Source organism: Euprymna scolopes, chromosome 40 (genome assembly GCF_053919585.1).
Source record: "Euprymna scolopes isolate OS-2025 chromosome 40, ASM5391958v1, whole genome shotgun sequence".
In the NCBI taxonomy this organism is placed as follows: Eukaryota; Metazoa; Mollusca; class Cephalopoda; order Sepiida; family Sepiolidae; genus Euprymna; species Euprymna scolopes.
Window position 1 is genome coordinate 37086241 of NC_136521.1, and position 16941 is coordinate 37103181.

At 34.2% G+C, this 16941-nt stretch overlaps 1 non-coding gene across 1 annotated transcript; it reads left to right on the forward strand.

Annotated features, from left to right (window-relative positions):
* Window positions 1-868: 868 nt before the first annotated feature.
* On the forward strand, window positions 869-941 carry Trnar-acg (transfer RNA arginine (anticodon ACG)). Its single transcript has one exon. It is a non-coding gene; the product is annotated as a tRNA-Arg (tRNA).
* Window positions 942-16941: the final 16000 nt, after the last annotated feature.

Below are 16941 nucleotides of genomic sequence, written 5' to 3' on the forward strand. Positions count from 1 at the left end.
GTTCCACAGTCAGATAGTTCCAAGAAGGAAACTGTTCATGGAATTTTGGTTTAGTTTTAGACACAAACAGAGAGTGAAGGAAATTGTTGGCGGTCGCTAAGGTAGACGAGTATTTCTTTCGAAAGTTTTATAGGCGAGGTGCATAGACTAACGCTTAGTCGATGACATATTATAAAATAAAGATAAGCAAAAATAGATACGCAACATCTCTTCTAAGAAAAAGGTGAACTAGGGAGGAGGAAAGGTCCTAAATTTCGGAGACAGTTTTATACTATGTTTTTATTATTTGATTAATCAGAAAATGATTCTTATTTTGGGTGTTATTTGCAAAAAATGTCTCGGTCGCTCTACACTGCGGCCTTCTTTCGTTTGTTAAATACATGTTTCCTTTTCTCTACTCAGGAAAAGAGGGGTTAGAACTGCATTGCATGCAAGAATGCGAACCGTGGGCTTGAGGGTGGGTCCGTAGATCATAAAGAAAGTTCAATCTTCAGAGATCACTAAGATATTTTTTTTAGGGTTTTCCTGTGACTCATTTTTTCGAGATATCTATTGTATTCTATACTATTAATAAAATTCTAAATGTTTATTTATTTAATGATTTATTTATGTGTGTGTGCCTATACGAATAAAATTTTCGAACAGATGCACCAAATTGAAAAATTATTTTCTTCCCTGAAAAGTGTGAATCCCTAGAGTGTCCTTATCTGTATCTGATTCATAACGAACAATGCCGAGTCACACAAAAAGCCCGAAATAAGGGGTTGGGGACCGTTTCGTGCAATTGTCGAAAAAGTTACTTCCTCATGTCAACGGAATTTAGCACTGTCTGTATAGAGTCGCGATAACATCTTTCGGCATACGTACAGGACTTGTGGCGCAATGTATAACGCGTCTGACTACGGATCAGAAGAGTCCAGGTTCGAATCCTGGCAAGTTTGTAATAATTTTAACCATCATTTTATTCAACGTTTACTCATAACGCTTACGCTTAGTTAGGGTACTTTTTTTTCAGTGATTTTGTTTTGTGCATATGGGATTTTCTATTACTCCGAGTTTACAAGGTAAGCGTTGATGGTAAGACGATATTGAGTGTACTTGATGTTGAATGTACTTGATTTTGTGTTTGACTCGGCGTTGTATCTACCGACGCGGCGCAGGCGCTAGTTGTTAATATTTGTGAAAAAAAGGTTTTACGAAAAAGAGGATCGATACCGACGTATATTTTCATTAAAAAACACACACAAAGCAAGAATACAAACTCCAAGAGAATATTTTTTTTTTGTAAAGTTTCTCTCAAGGCATGAAGGGATACAGTTAAAAGCTTCTACCCAGACCTGATAACAGTACTTCATCATATGATTATTTGATGCAGGTGCAGGTGTTCTTCTAACTCTATCTCATCAACACAACTCCATCTTTACCTCCAACGAAAGAAAGTATTTTACTAAAGAACGTATCGAGCACTCTGAGAGTGAACACAATCTAACCCCAAAGAAAATAGATGCAATTACAAAACTGCTACAAATCAAGCAGCCATTTGAATATATTTAAAAAAAACAAAAACAAAACAGTAGCAATACAACTTTTAGCAAAAACTAACTCGATTCGCTGAAAATAATAAAAAAATGTCCATGTAAAACAAAACAGCTATACTAAATAATTTCCGAAAGCCAAGCTCTAATCAGTATTAAAGGCTTACGGATAATCTAAATGATAGGAAGTTACGGTTTGTTCAAGACATTTCTTTCTTTCTTTTTTTACTCATTTACTCCATACCCTTCTTGTAACAGGACACGCATTGGCGCGTGTGAATAAATTCGTAGCAGTCGAAGGTAGGTGGCTAGCGAAAATCGTAGCAGCAGCAGCCCTTAAATCAAGTATGCAAATTAGCAAGTGTGCGCGAGCTTGGGTCAAAAGAAAAGAAGAGAAAAATACACCATGAGGCCGAGAGGAAAAGCAAGTGGCGATACTGGCAAGATGGACGTGCAAAGTCGAGGGCGAGAAAGCGCTGCCTGACGACCGGGGCAAGGTGGCGAGGAGAAAGACTATTAAAAAGTACACGTGTTTGCAAAAGGATTTTTACAAGTGAAATGCGTTGTTTTAGAGAAACCACAAATAAATGCGTTTTATTTGAAAAAAAAAATGTCGGGTCGGATTTTTTTTTTTCATTTCTTCGTTCCTGCGACTTTATATTCTTCCGACATTTTTTCCTTTTTGTTCCTCAAGTAGAAGGGATTTATAGAGTGGTATTTATTGTTTTTATTTCTTCCTCTTCTTCTTCATAACATCTTCTTATTCTTTTAATTCTTTTTCTCCCTCTTTTTTTATTAATTTATTTTACTTACTTTTTTCTTTTTTCTTCATTGTTTCTAATTTTTGTGTTGTTAGATTTGTTATCATGCCATTATATTTTCCTATTCTTCTCCTACTTCTTTATCAATATATTTCTTGTAATGATTATTTGTTGCTTCTTTTTTCTTTTATGTTTAGTTTGTTGTTTTTCGTCTATTTTCGTTTATTTTCGTCTATTTTCGTTTATTTCGCCCTTTTTTTTGCCTTTTTCCTTTACTTCTTTTATTTTGTATTTACAACTTATTATACCTCTTCTACTGCCGTCACTATGTCTCGTAAACTCCCAGTCTCCCCTCTTCTTCTTTTCATTTTTCTTCTCTTTCTTCTATTTTCCTCTGCTCCTCCTCTTCTTTTTTTTAAGTCTTCGTTTTTTGTTCTTTTTTTCAATCTTCTTTTCGTCCTTATTTTTTCTTGTTCTTCTGTGACATATTCTCCTTCTCTTTCTTCTTTTACTTCTTCTCCTACTTTTTCTTCTGCTTCCTCTTTCACATTTTCTTTTTCTTCTTCTCATTCTGCCTTTTCTTCTACTTCTTTTACGTCTCTTTCTACTTTCTTTCTCTTCTACTCCTTTATTTTCTCATTCTACTGCCTCTTCTTTTAAGTGTTCGTCTTTTTATTCTCTTTTTTTCTTTTTCCCTCTTCTCTTCCCCCTTTTTATCTTCCTTCTTTTCTCTCTTCGTTTTTTCCTTTTTCTTCTTTATCTTCTTTCTTTCCGCTTTTTTCTTCTTCTTTTTCATCTTTTTTCATGTATTTCATGTTTTTCTTCATCACCCACGTCTTCTTCATCTTCCTTCTCCTCACCATGTTTTTCATCTACTTCTTTTTCTTCTGCATATTTTTCTTCTCCATTCTCTTCTTCATCTTCTTCATTTTTCTTTTGTTCCATCGCAACTATTTTACTCTTTCTTCTTCTTCTTTAACGTCGTCTTATTCGACTCCCTCATAATCTTCTTCATCTTCCTCGGAATGAAAAAACATTGTAAAAATAAGAAACTTCTTTTTCATCCACTTTTTCATCTTTATCTTTTTTCTCTTATCCATCATCTTTTCTTTTTCTTTCTTTTTTTTTTTTTTGGTATTACTCTAATACTATTACTTACTGGATTCATTCCCTACCTATCTCCATTAAAGCTTTTATTTTCTCATTCTTTTTCGCTTTCTTCTTTATGCTTTCTTCTCTTTTTTCTTCTTATTCTATTTGTACTTTTCTTTTTCTTCCTTCTCTATAGTTCTCCCCCTTTTTATACTTCTTTTTTTCTCTCGCATATATCATCTCACATTTTTTGCTTTCTTATCGTTATTCTTTTTTCTTCCTTTTCACTGCCTTTACAATCTCCCTATTTTATTTAAAACTCTTTCCTTTTCCTTTTTGTCTCCTTAAAATAACCCTTCTATCCCAATCTAGCAAATACAACTCCCCATCCTCGCACACCAATCCATTTGTATCCTCTTTTATATTCGTCTTGAGAAATGGCGGACCTCGGTGTCACTCGCGAGACAAGCCGAAAAAAAAAACAACCTAAAACAAAATAACAACAAAAATAAAAAAAAAAACTCCGTCGTTTAAATCGCCTTCGTTTTCATTCATTTCCGCTTGGACGAGCAACGAACCCCACATTTACTTCTGAGCAAGAATGTTTTTTTTTTTTTTTTTTTTTGGCTTTAAATTTATTTAATTTCTTCTTCTGAGTAATCTAAAAGAAAAAAGTTTCACCTTTTTCGCCGCTTTGGTCTTGTCATTTCTTAAAGAGCACTTTTCTCTCTCTCTCTCTTTTTTTTCTTTTTTTGTTTTTGTTTTTGGCGTTCCTCTTGTCTGTCCTCCTTCACCATCTTACCACTTAGTCACTAACCCTCATCCGTACAACTCGATGTCTCTCCAACACACATTTTGCTTTATTATCTTCTTCTCGTCCTAATGTTCCGATTTACTTGCCTCCCCGCGAGGGTAGAGTTGGACAGAAGATCGGTTTTTAATCCAGTTACCCCCAAAAAGAGCACTCTAGTTAGGAACAAAAATAAAAAAAAATGTCTCAGTCATGAAAGATTTCTCCTTCACTGAACGAGGATAGAACAGGTGAAGTGTAGTGTAGTATCGAAACAGATACTACACGGTGGTCTTGTCCCGAAAGCCAAGGAAAATGCTCTTCTCGTTCTAATGTTCCCCTTTTTTACTTAAAATTTCTTCTCTCCTAATTTATTTGTAACTTTTCCTTTTATCTCTCATTTTTCTGTTATTTTTCATCCTTTATTTTCCAATTTTATACAATTTTTTTTTACTAGTTTCGGAATACTATCCTCATATTGGTTTGTATATTTACAAAGTTCAGCCGATGTAACTTTCGATCTTCTGTATATATATATATATATATATATATATATATATATATATATATATATAATGGTTATTTAAAGGATATTCTCTCTCTCTCTCTCTCTCTCTCTCTCTATATATATATATATATATATATATATATATATATGTGTGTGTGTGTGTGTGTGTGTGTGTATAGAGAGAGATAGAGATAGAGGATGTTTATTTAATGGACATTTGAAAAGGTCATTTGCGAGCACCGACTCAATAGCCCAATGGCTACAACTGTCGACGATAAATAAGATGGGTGTATGGTCAATCCGTGGCTGGTGAAAGGTGCTAGTCTAGCCGCACTGATAAGTTGTGATACAATTATACAATGTGGATGTCTATATCTATAATATAAAGCTGAATGTGTGTTTGTATGTGTGTGTGTGTGTGTGTGTGAGAGTGTGTGTGTGTCTGGTCACGAATAGGTTCCTATATGGTTGACTATTTTAAAAAAGTTGATTACATATAATGATAGAAGATGTATCGAGACACAGGAATTAGTATGTTTGATCTGGAAGAACAGTGGTTCATAAAAATTGTGGGGACTGCGTTCGTGCCTGATTCACATAGTATGGAAATAAAAGATTTAAAAATTAAAAAAAAAAACGTTTACAATTGTTTTTTATATAGATGTACATAATAATACTTTGATAAGTATGTTTTAACTTAAATAGGTATGGTATAATAAAATTGTGGGGTCTGCATTCGTGCCTGGCCTCCATAGAATGGAAATAGGCACACACTTTAATAAAGACTTTTCATATCAATCTGCGTAAGTATACTATGATAATTATGCTTCGAATTTGGGGGCATCACAACTGAAGCAAAATATGATGAAAGTAAAGAAAAAAAGATAAACCCCATAATTTATTATACCATACCTGTTCACACTGAAACACTTATCACAATATTCTGTGGATCTATATTAAAAAATACCTTGTTAAACTTTGTGACATATTTCCATTCTATGGAGGTAAGGTGCGAACGAACACACCATAATTTTATTATACCATATTTCTTCAAACTGAAACATAATTATGAAAGTATACTTAAGCAGATAGATATGAAAGGTCTTTATTAAAGTTTGTGCCTATTTCAATTCTATGGAGGCCAGGCGCGAACGCAGACCCCACAATTTTACTGAACCACTATTCTGCCAGATCAAGCATACCCATACCTGTGTCTCGATACATATTCATTATATGTAATCAGTTTTTTTTTTAAATAGTCAACCATATAGGATCCTATTCGTAACCACACCCACACACCCACCCACACACATAGAGACATTCAGCTTTATATATATATATATATATATATATATATGTCTGTTATCTTTGACCTCTGGTTTTTCGGCGAGAAGTCGATTAAAACGCTTGCTGCATGTTCGAATACATTTTATGTAAAATTTCAAATATTTACACACAAAAATTTTCTGAAAGGTCAAATTTTTAAATCTTAAACCCCAATTTTGTCCCCTTAACACATATTATTTTTAGCGCAAATCAAATTAAAATATTTGACCCATATCCAAGCAACCTACATCTAAAATTTCAAGTGTTTATACCCAAAATTGGCGGAGGAGTTTGTTCGAGTTTTCCAAGATTAAATCAGTAAACTTTGACCCCTTGACACCCAAATTACTGGCCGAAAACCGATTACTAAGACTTTCCCCTATCTCAATACGCCTTATGTCAAATCTTGATTTTCTAGAATTTTTTTTTTTTTTTTACACAGTGATCACCACTTATCAATGCCCGGAAGCCACTCAGGGATAAGGGTTATTGCAAGTGCAGTACGTTAGTGTGGAGATTTGATGAAGTATTTACTTAAGGGGGCGGTTCATTAGGAATTTGTTAACATTGGACTTGAAGACATCCAATTTGTAGTCCGGTGGGAAGAAGGCAGACGGAACATAGTTCCACAGGCGTGCAGTTCTAAGAAAGAAGCTTTGTTCATGGAATCCGCGTTTTGATTTAGGCACAGATATAGAGTGTGGGAAATTTTTCACAGTGGATTCAGCTGGACAGGTGTTTTTCGTAAAAGATTGGCGAGGGCGGACCAGAGATTGGAGTTCAGACGAGCACCTGCCATGGAAATAACGATAAAACAAGGATAGGCTCGGAACGTCTCTTCTGTGGGAGAGAGGTTGCAGGGTAGAAAAAGGTAAATGAAAATTGGCAAAGTATTTTGCGGGGGAAATGTACACACAAAGAGAATCTCACTTTTTTGGATATATAAATATCACAGACCTTTCATTCTTTTAAACTGGTTATACAATATCAGCCTAACTTACGATACTCACTTCCGGATAATAATAAATAATAAATAATAAAAAAATGTTATAAATAATCTGAAGCACAACACTTTTGTTTCCAAATTTCTGATTCAGAACTAAAAAAAAAAAAAAAAAAACTCGAAAAGTGTTGATGTTTCAAAGCAAAACAACCAAATCAAATATCATAAAATATTGAAATATATGGAAAACTGAAGGCGTAAATCCCCCCCCCCCAAAAAAAAATTATTGGACTCCGTATTAAATAATCTGAAATGGTTGACATAACGTAAAAAAAACATCCAAACTAAAATTCTGAATAAATATTTGAAGATATAAAGGATTCTTTAACATAAAAATACAAGGTACTTTGGATAAGATTCCAGACTTTTTATACAGGCATTTAAAATTGTCATAGACTCTTGAAAATTCAGTATGTTTTTTCTATACATCTTATGTTTTATGTGGTACTGGCCAATTTTCATGATTTTAGGTTCAAATGGACAGCTACGACAGAAATTGGAATACACCCTACTAAAACCTGATTGTCACAGATGATGAATTTCAAAATAATAATCTGGACGTAAGGACACGTTAGAATAACGATATGTAACCAAATTTTGTTTTTCCGTTAGAAAAATTCAAAGAAAACATGGAATACTTCCCACTTCTTTTGGCTATTAGCTTTTGAGTGGAATAAAGATTCAAGGAAAGCAGGTGCTCTGCGAATGAGGATGAGAGGTGTGTTAAGAGTAAGGAAGTTAAAACTACAGAATTGATCGGCCAAATAAAAAATCCCATCGATAAGGACGTCGTGTGTATATAGAAACATATATATGTATGTGTATATAGAAATAATTTATATATTTCTGTTTTATTAAATGCTAGGTTTTTCTCGTCCATAAATGTTTATCTATCTACCGAGTTGATCTTAAATATTGCATAGACTCAATCCATTATATTATCCTTTTCAGTCCCCACCCCTTAATTCCTGCTTCCATCTTATCTCGCAATTACTTATAACGTCACCAACTAACTTTCGGAAGATCCCCCCCCCATCCGCTTTTCTTTTATATCGCAAGTTTCTTAAAAGTCCAGAATAAAATCACGCTTTTCTTTTAACGGTTAATTTAAAAAAAAAAGAAGTCTTTTGAACGCTGTTATTAAAGCTTATATTATTCTCTACAGTTTGCATTTTGGAGACGGAAGTGTCTTTGTTGAGATAAGTGACTTCTATATTAATCGTACTTTTTATTTTTAGATTCGAATATTAATAATTACATTTTATTTCAGTATTTAATTTATGTATTTCTGTTTTATTAAATGCTAGCTTTTTTTCTCGTCCATAAATGTTTATTTATCTATTAAGTTGATTGCAAAAATAGATTACGTAATTGTACTCATTTTTAGTTCGTGAGAGGAGAATCTATCACCGTACTTTCTCTTAAACACGTCTGTTTGACTTTTATTAAGTAGAAACAATACGCACAGAAGTTGATGTCAGTGTGGGAACTGAACACAATTAGTCACGAGGAAGTGAATGTGGGAAAGATTTGTGCGAAAGTTTGCCCCAAGGGTTCTCCATCCTTGTCACAGACTGTTTCAGCAAGATGGGCATAAAGATACTTCCTCACCGTCTCTATAAGCCTTTTATTAAGCTCGAAGAAAACCTAATATATACATTTGAGACGACGAAAGTGGCTGATATTAGGGTCACTCGCAGGCTCACACAAGAGGATTTCCATGAGATCTTCCAGAATTTGTTGAAAGCGTACAACAAGTGCATTACAGTCGGAGGAAATTACTACGAAGGTTTCATTTGTATGCTGTAAATAAATTTGCTCATATTTAAGGCACCTCCTATTTCAAATTTGCTGTATCCGGTATGAAACAAACTATGTATGGAGTATTGTTGTAATATTTTGGCTGGGGCATCTGCTACTAGTCTCTCGCTTCTAGACAAGGTTCAAAAGATAGTCGCCAACCTGATAGGTCCTGAACTGTCATCTAAGTTTCAGCCTTTGTCCCTTCGACAAAATGTTGCATCCCTCTGCCTGTTCTTCAAGTACGTTAACGGTGAATGCTCTGACGAACTGCAAGTATCCCCTCGACGTAAATACTCCCCCGACATACCTGACAAGCAGCTAACTCCCACCCCTTCGCAGTAGAGGTCCATAGATGTAAGAGAGCCTTCCACTACAGTAGTTTCTTCCGCAGGACCGCTACACTTTGGAATTCCCTTCCGGGTCCCTGCTTTCCAAACTGTACTGACATGCAGAAGTTCAAGTGTAACGTGAACCGACACCATGCTGCCCAACTCCCTACATAGTACCCCTTTAGTTTATGTCCCTGATAGTACCTATTTACTATGCCTCCCCACGAGACAGAGTTAGACACCAGGGTCGTTTTTTAACGTGGAGAAAAGGTACAAAAATAAAAATTGTCTCAGTCGTGAAGGATTTCTCCTCCACCGAAAGAGAACAAGAAATAGAAGTGCAGCATCTGAAGAACAGATACTACACTTTGATCTTGTCCCGAAGGCCAAGTAAAAAAAAAAGTCAGATATATCAAAGTGGCAACGTGCCTTGGTTGGGGTGAAAATGTAATAATAAAAAAAGGGCTGGCATGACGTAAAACAAATAAACGAGAATGTTCTTTTCCTGCTTTTCTTTTACTTGGTTGTATTTCAATGTTCGTTCCGTTCGTTTATTCGTTTCTTCCGTTTTTATTTTTTCATATATTTCTCATTATTTCATTCGTTTTCTTTTCCCTGGCTTTTTTTTTTTCGCATTCCTTTCCTTCTTTTTTTTTCTACAGATTTCCTCTTTCTTTCATTCCTTCTCTCTTTTTTCTCACTCGTCTTCTTTTTAATTTCTTTCTTCTTTTCTTCCATTTTTCATTCGTTCCATCTAATAATGTCTTCCCATCATTCCTCTCCGACCGCCTGCCAATTAATTACACCCAAATAACCAATCGGGTCAATGTTTTAAACATTTCAATTAAATTGTCTGACGTTGTACTTCAACCATTCTTGGTGGTTGTTATCCGTTTACTCGGGTGTCATGGGGGGAGGGTAGGTAGAGGTCTGCCTGACTGACAAATGAGTGGGGTAAGGATGATGGTGCGTGCGGGAGGGGCGTGGGGGTGTACTTAGAGCCCTCACTCGAAATTTAGAGTAGCCTTTTTGTCTGACTAAAATTTCTCCCCTTGAAAGGAAAAAGAAATGGAAATACGCAAAACATGAAACAAAACGCAAATTGCACAGATGTTATGATTTCATTTTTATTGTGTTTATTTTATTAGCTTTGCTTTCCTGAATTTATTTATTAATTGATGTTTTCTTGCATGCATTTATTAGTTTTGTAGAAAAATAAATGAATTTTTATGAACATTAAATTTGTCTTGCAAGATTAACGGTTTTAAGAGAATGTCTCCCTATGACGAATAAATGGTTACCTTAAATTGGCGGCAACCATTTTTAGACCCCAGATAAATATATATATATACACATATATATATATATATATATATATATATATATATAAAATATATTTTAGTCATCGACATACAGTCCTGTTTCGTTGTATCACAACTCATCAGTGCCGCTACACTAGCACCTATCCGAAGTTCGAACCTAGAACCGTCGTGATGACAGTCGGCAGTTCTACCCCTTCATCACGGAAGCGGTGCCCGCAACTAATCGGTCCGAATGTCTATTTAAATAAACATCCGTCCGCTACTTGGAAAGTGCTCAAACGATTGTTTGTAAACAAACCGCGAGCTTCGCATTTTTTTCAGCCAAATTAAGTAGCGAGTGAGATTATTTACGACAGCTCAACCCAAAGAGGGGGGGGGCTTTATGAAATATATTAAGGAGCATCTAGTTACTAGCTTTGGAGTATTCTGCCGAATAATAAATCTTTTTCTAAATTTTTACTTTACGTGTCTGGTCTTTATATATATATATATATATATATATATATATATATATATATATATATATATATATATATATATATATATATAAAGACCAGCCATGTAAAGTAAAAATTTAGAAAAAAAATTATTATTCGGCAGAATACTCCAAAGCTAGTAACTAGATGCTCCTTAATATATTTCATAAAGCCCCCGCCCCCTCTTTGGGATATATATATATATACTTTGGAGTATTCTGCCGAATAATAAATCTTTTTCTAAATTTTTACTTTACGTGTCTGGTCTTTATATATATATATATATATATATATATATATATATATATATATATATATATATATATATAAAGACCAGACATATATATATATATATATAAAGACCAGACATGTAAAGTAAAAATTTAGAAAAAGATTTATTATTCGGCAGAATACTCCAAAGCTAGTAGCCAGATGCTCCTGTATCACCAGAGTTTCAGAGGAAAAAAAACTGTTAGCAAAATAATCAGAAGTCAAGCTAAAATTTTAATATTTCTATGTATTTGCTGGATACTGCATAGGATGAAACTAAGTTTTATGATTTGTAGTCAAAAAATTTTAAGAAATAAGAATATAAATATGGAACCCAGTTCATGTGGGCAATTCATTCAGAGTTCAACATTAAAATAAAAATAACCAATGGTATTTAAAGAAGAAGTCAAGTGTATAGGACGTTATTATTTGCAGGTAAATGAACAACAGCAGGTGCTATATATATATATATATATATATATATATATATATATATATATATATATATATATATTAGCAAAAGTACCCGTCGTTGACTGGGTTCAAAAACAGCCTACAGAAAATGGACTCTGATTTATGAAAGTATGATAGCTTATGAAAAGAAAGGGTTGTAAAGAGATAGTTTCGAATTTGGGGGTATCAAGACCAAAGCAAAATATGATGAAAGTAAAAATAAAATAGACAAGCCCCATAATTTATTATACTATACCTGTTTACGCTGAAAGATTTATCACAATATTCTGTGGATCTATATAAAAAATACCTTGTTAAACTTTGTGACATATTTCCATTCTATGGAGGTCAGGCGCGAACGAAGACACCATAATTTTATTATACCATATTTCTTCAAACTGAAACATAATTATCAAAGTATACTTACGCAGATAGATATGTCTTTATTAAACTTTTGCCTATTTCCATTCTATAGAGGCTAGGGGCGAACGCAGACCCCACAATTTTATTATACCATTCCTATTTAAGTTAAAGCATACTTATCAAAGTATTCTTATGTACATCTATATCAAAAACACTTGTACACTTTTTTTTTAATTTTTACATTTTTTATTTTCATACTTTGTGGATCAGGCGCGAACGCGGACCCCACAATTTTAATGAATCATCAATATGCCAGACCAAACATACCCATTCCTGTGTGTCGATACATCTTCTATCATGATATGTGATCAGTTTTCTATAATAGTCAACTATATAGGAGCCTATTCATGACCAGACACACACACATACGTTCAGCTTATATATATATATATATATATATATATATATATATATATATATATATATATATATATATATATACTAGCAGGACGCTCGGCATTGCCCGGTCATAAAATACACTTCAATATGGTATTTGGATAAATGCAGATTTCGTATTTATTATTATATTAGATTGGACCATATATATAGTAAAGATTTAAAAAGTGAGAAAAATGACTAGTGCGCCACTACTAATAATCGAAACCCAAAAGGTTTAGGTTACGATTTACTTGTTCCTTTGCCATTAATGCCTGATCTATAACTCTTTGCTGCAAGGCTATAACTAAAACTGGAGCCAATAGCTATTACGTTACGCATGCATATTCGTAATGCCCTCGCTTGACCATCACGTACAATTTCTGACTATATAAAAATTCTAGTTAAATTAAAAGCATTTTATTATAACTGAATAAACCCGATTAAATCTGAAACCTCCTTTAGCATGGGTATGTCAATTGCACATTCCCCTACTGTTTGAACTTATACACACTAGTATGTTTAAGATTTAAGGATGCCATTAAACTTTCTAGTCTTCTATCTTTTATCCCCCACCTTTTCCCATTCATCCCTATATCTAAACCCAGATTCAAACCAGCAACCCTACTGGGTCAAATTATATTGTTGATCAGCACATAAACTCCATGCTCCAGAAGTTGAACAACATTCCCCCTAACAGTAACCAGTAACACCCTCACAACACCACAACTCCAATACAGTCAACCTATTCTATCGCAATCAAATACACAGAAGTTTTAAGTTAAAAGAAAACCCTATAAAAAACGTCATCCACAGAGAAATAACCTTTATAGGCAACAATAACATTATATTCATCATTTACTATATATAAAAAAAAACAAAAAACTTAATTATTAAAGACAATCCTTCACTTTCGCTCAAACCACTAGAACAGACCAACATCATCTATCAGTGTAAATGCCCCTTGGGAGAATGTTACTCCCAAAACAACAATGCAACTAATAGTTATGTAGGACATAGGACCACAACAAGCCATAATGTGGAAACTAGTGGCATCTTCCAACACTTATATAAAAACAGCACTGTCGGTGCTGCTTAACGTTGCGCTATTCGGCTTTTGCTATTCGGGCAGTGAATTAACAATGTTTTGACATTGTCGAAATACCAAATCTCAATTTGATTACGCAAAGAGCATCGCTTAATACACTGATGGTAATTTGTATATCACTTCCCCATATGCTCAACCTAAGATATGGAGCATTATAATCCTCCGTATATATGTACACTGCGTATCAAATTATCAACGAGTTTACATTTTTCTTAATATTTAAGGAACGAGTGAATAAAAATCCATGAAACTTTGAGAAAGTGCTTACAATACTATTCAGCTACTTCTGTCAAAAAATAAAAATATTTAAAGCAGTATTAGCGAAACTATGACAGAAGATAGGAATATCTGTTGATTTCAGTGTGCCAAGTTATTAACGAGGTTGAGAAAAAAAAAACACACTATACCCATAACTTGTTTATTGAAATAATTTTCAAACATTAAATGAACTAGGAAAAATGATTAGAACACAATAACTACATAGCAATTTCTACGTTGACATAATTAGTAGGGGATATGTGATCCTTTTTTATGAATGACTTGTGAAAGATGTTGTGACTTTTATAAAAGACGTTGGTCCATAGAATTAGCCAACTTTGTGATTTCGTCAACAGTTATTCCTCGCGATAGCTCTTGGAGAGCATCCCATAACTCATCTTTGCTCTTAAATTGGCATCCACTTGCATAGAGGCGTCGCTGCATGATACTCCAAAGGTTCTCAATTGGGTTCAAACCTGGCGAATTCGCAGGCCACTCCATCTTCCGTAGCTCAGAGAACCCCAGTTGTTGCAGATACACTTTGCTTTTGTTTGCTGTATGCGAACCATGAATTATCCTGCAGAAAAATAATAGTTCTTCTGAACGTCAACTTTTGCTTCAGTCATGGTGCAACGTGCTCCTTCAGAAAAGCTATGTAAGCATTTGACATCATTTTTACGCCTTCTGGGACTTTCCATGTGCCAACTAATACACCTCCAATAATCTCAGCCCATATCATTATCCCACACCACCTTGTTGGCGCCTTAAACGCTGGTTAAGATGGCGTCAATCTAGGACCCATCTATTGTTCCAGCCATCTGGGCCATCAATAGTGACACGCACTTCATCCGTATACAAAACTTTGGAAAGATCCGTCTTCATGTTGTCCTCTTCCCATTTCAATCGGTTTTGTATGTGATGTTGCTTTAATTGGGGCTTTGTCACAGGCTTAAGAGACTGTGCCACTTCTTTTAGAAGGCGACATCGAGTACTTTTTGAAACATTCAATCCGGCTTGGTCAAAGACTCTTCGGTGAGTCTGCCCAGGGTTCTTAACAACTTCACGCTTAATTTTGAGTAGAGAACGGCGTGAAACAACGCTAGATTTACCTTCACCAGCTCTCTTACGTACCTTTGTAGGGTATTTGACAAAGTTCCTCACAGTTTGATGGTACCTTCCTATCATTTTCGCTATTTCGAGGGCAGTTTAGAGAACTACTCAAACCACATTTACGGCCCATTGTATTGGCGAAGGAAACTGCCTTGTTAATAATTTGACACACATGAAATACCGATGGCAAGTTGTTTACATTGCGTAGAATTTTATGAAAATTTCACATTACGTAGAGCTCAGCATTGCAAACGTTCCCAAGCTTTTGATACGAAACTACCAGTAAGTTTCTGAAACTGGTATAAAAATGTAATCTCGTTAATAATTTGACGTGCAGTATACATATATATATATATATATATATATATATATATATATTTACATAGCCGTCTTAACGTGATGGGGCATGAGCTACATTGCCCCATTTAAAAAGCTTTGCCTAAGATGGTGTGAGATATATAAAAGCAAAAAAAAAATGTAATCTCGTTAATAATTTGACGTGCAGTATATATATATATATATATATATATATATATATATATATATATATATATATATATATTTACATAGCCGTCTTAACGTGATGGTGCATGAGCTACATTGCCCCATTTAAAAAGTTTTGCCTAAGATGGTGTGAGATATATAAAAGAAATAAAAAAAAAACAATGCAGTGCAAAACGAAGTAAAACGCTGCACTTTGAAAGGAGGATTACACAACAGGTTTACCACAATCCAAAGTGCTGTCCCTCATAGTTAATCAACAATTGAGTGAATATCTAAATGTTTCAACTAAAGGAGCAATGGGGATTTTATATTGACGAAGTATGTCAACTATATAATGTTGTAGTTGTTGTTTTCTGCACAAAATGTAACCAAAATTAACATAGTTGAGATACTCTGCAATTCTGTATAGGAGATTATAAGTAGTATAATGATTCTATCTAAATCTTATAAAATACAGCAACTTTATAAATGACAAATACTTGCTATTCTGAAAGGCTAAAACGAACCATACAGGCAAGGATATCATTTCCCTAGTAATATGGATGTGTTAGCAAAATTAATGTTATACAAAAAAAAATTAGCTCTGATATTAGGAAAGTTTTTGTTTTTTCTTCTTAATAAAAAATTAAAAAAAATAGGTATTAGATCAAAATAACTTGGGGGACATGATTTGAGATACTGTTTGGTTTTGAAAATACCCAAAACCCAAAGCCACAATTTGTCTGCAAATGGAATAAAATCGCCACATCAGGCTAGCACATTAAGCACTGATTTCTTCCGCTAAGAGAGGGTTGTGAAATGAACGAATCTCAAATATAATAGATCTCGCGCTATCCATCAGTTCTGTCTTATTGCCGCAATGTTACATTACTGTGCTAGTTTTAAAAATATTTTAATTGAATTTATTATGACAAACCCATAGCAATTGTTATCCTCGTCGTACGTACCCTTGTTAAATATGCCAAGTGTGCCGAGAAATAACTAAATATATAAATTATGTCAGAGGCAGGAGAATGAACAATTCAATTTAGGAGTTTTCTTTGTGTTAAGAAAATGTGTGGAGACATATGTGTATGTAAATCCATGTGAGTTAACATTCACGTGGCTGAAGCACGTTTTGACGTCACAGAGAAAGATAATTTATAATATATTCAGTTAAGAAGGTTCGAAATCAGTCAGTCAGTCAATCAGATCAGAAGGAGAGATAGATAGATAGATAGATAGATAGATAGGTAGGTAGATATAGATAGATATAGATATCTATCTATATCTATCTATAGATAGATAGATAGATAGATAGATAGAGAGAGAGAGAGAGAGAGAGAGAAAGTCGAGTTCAGGAGTTTGTTCAGAGTGGAGAGACACCAGTAGAGTTAGCTGAAACCCTTTTGGAAGCGACCAGAAATGAAAACAAGAAAATGTAACTCTGAAAGGCAATTGAATTCCTGATCATCAACCATCCAGCTGGTTGAATAAACATCAACATATAGTTTTT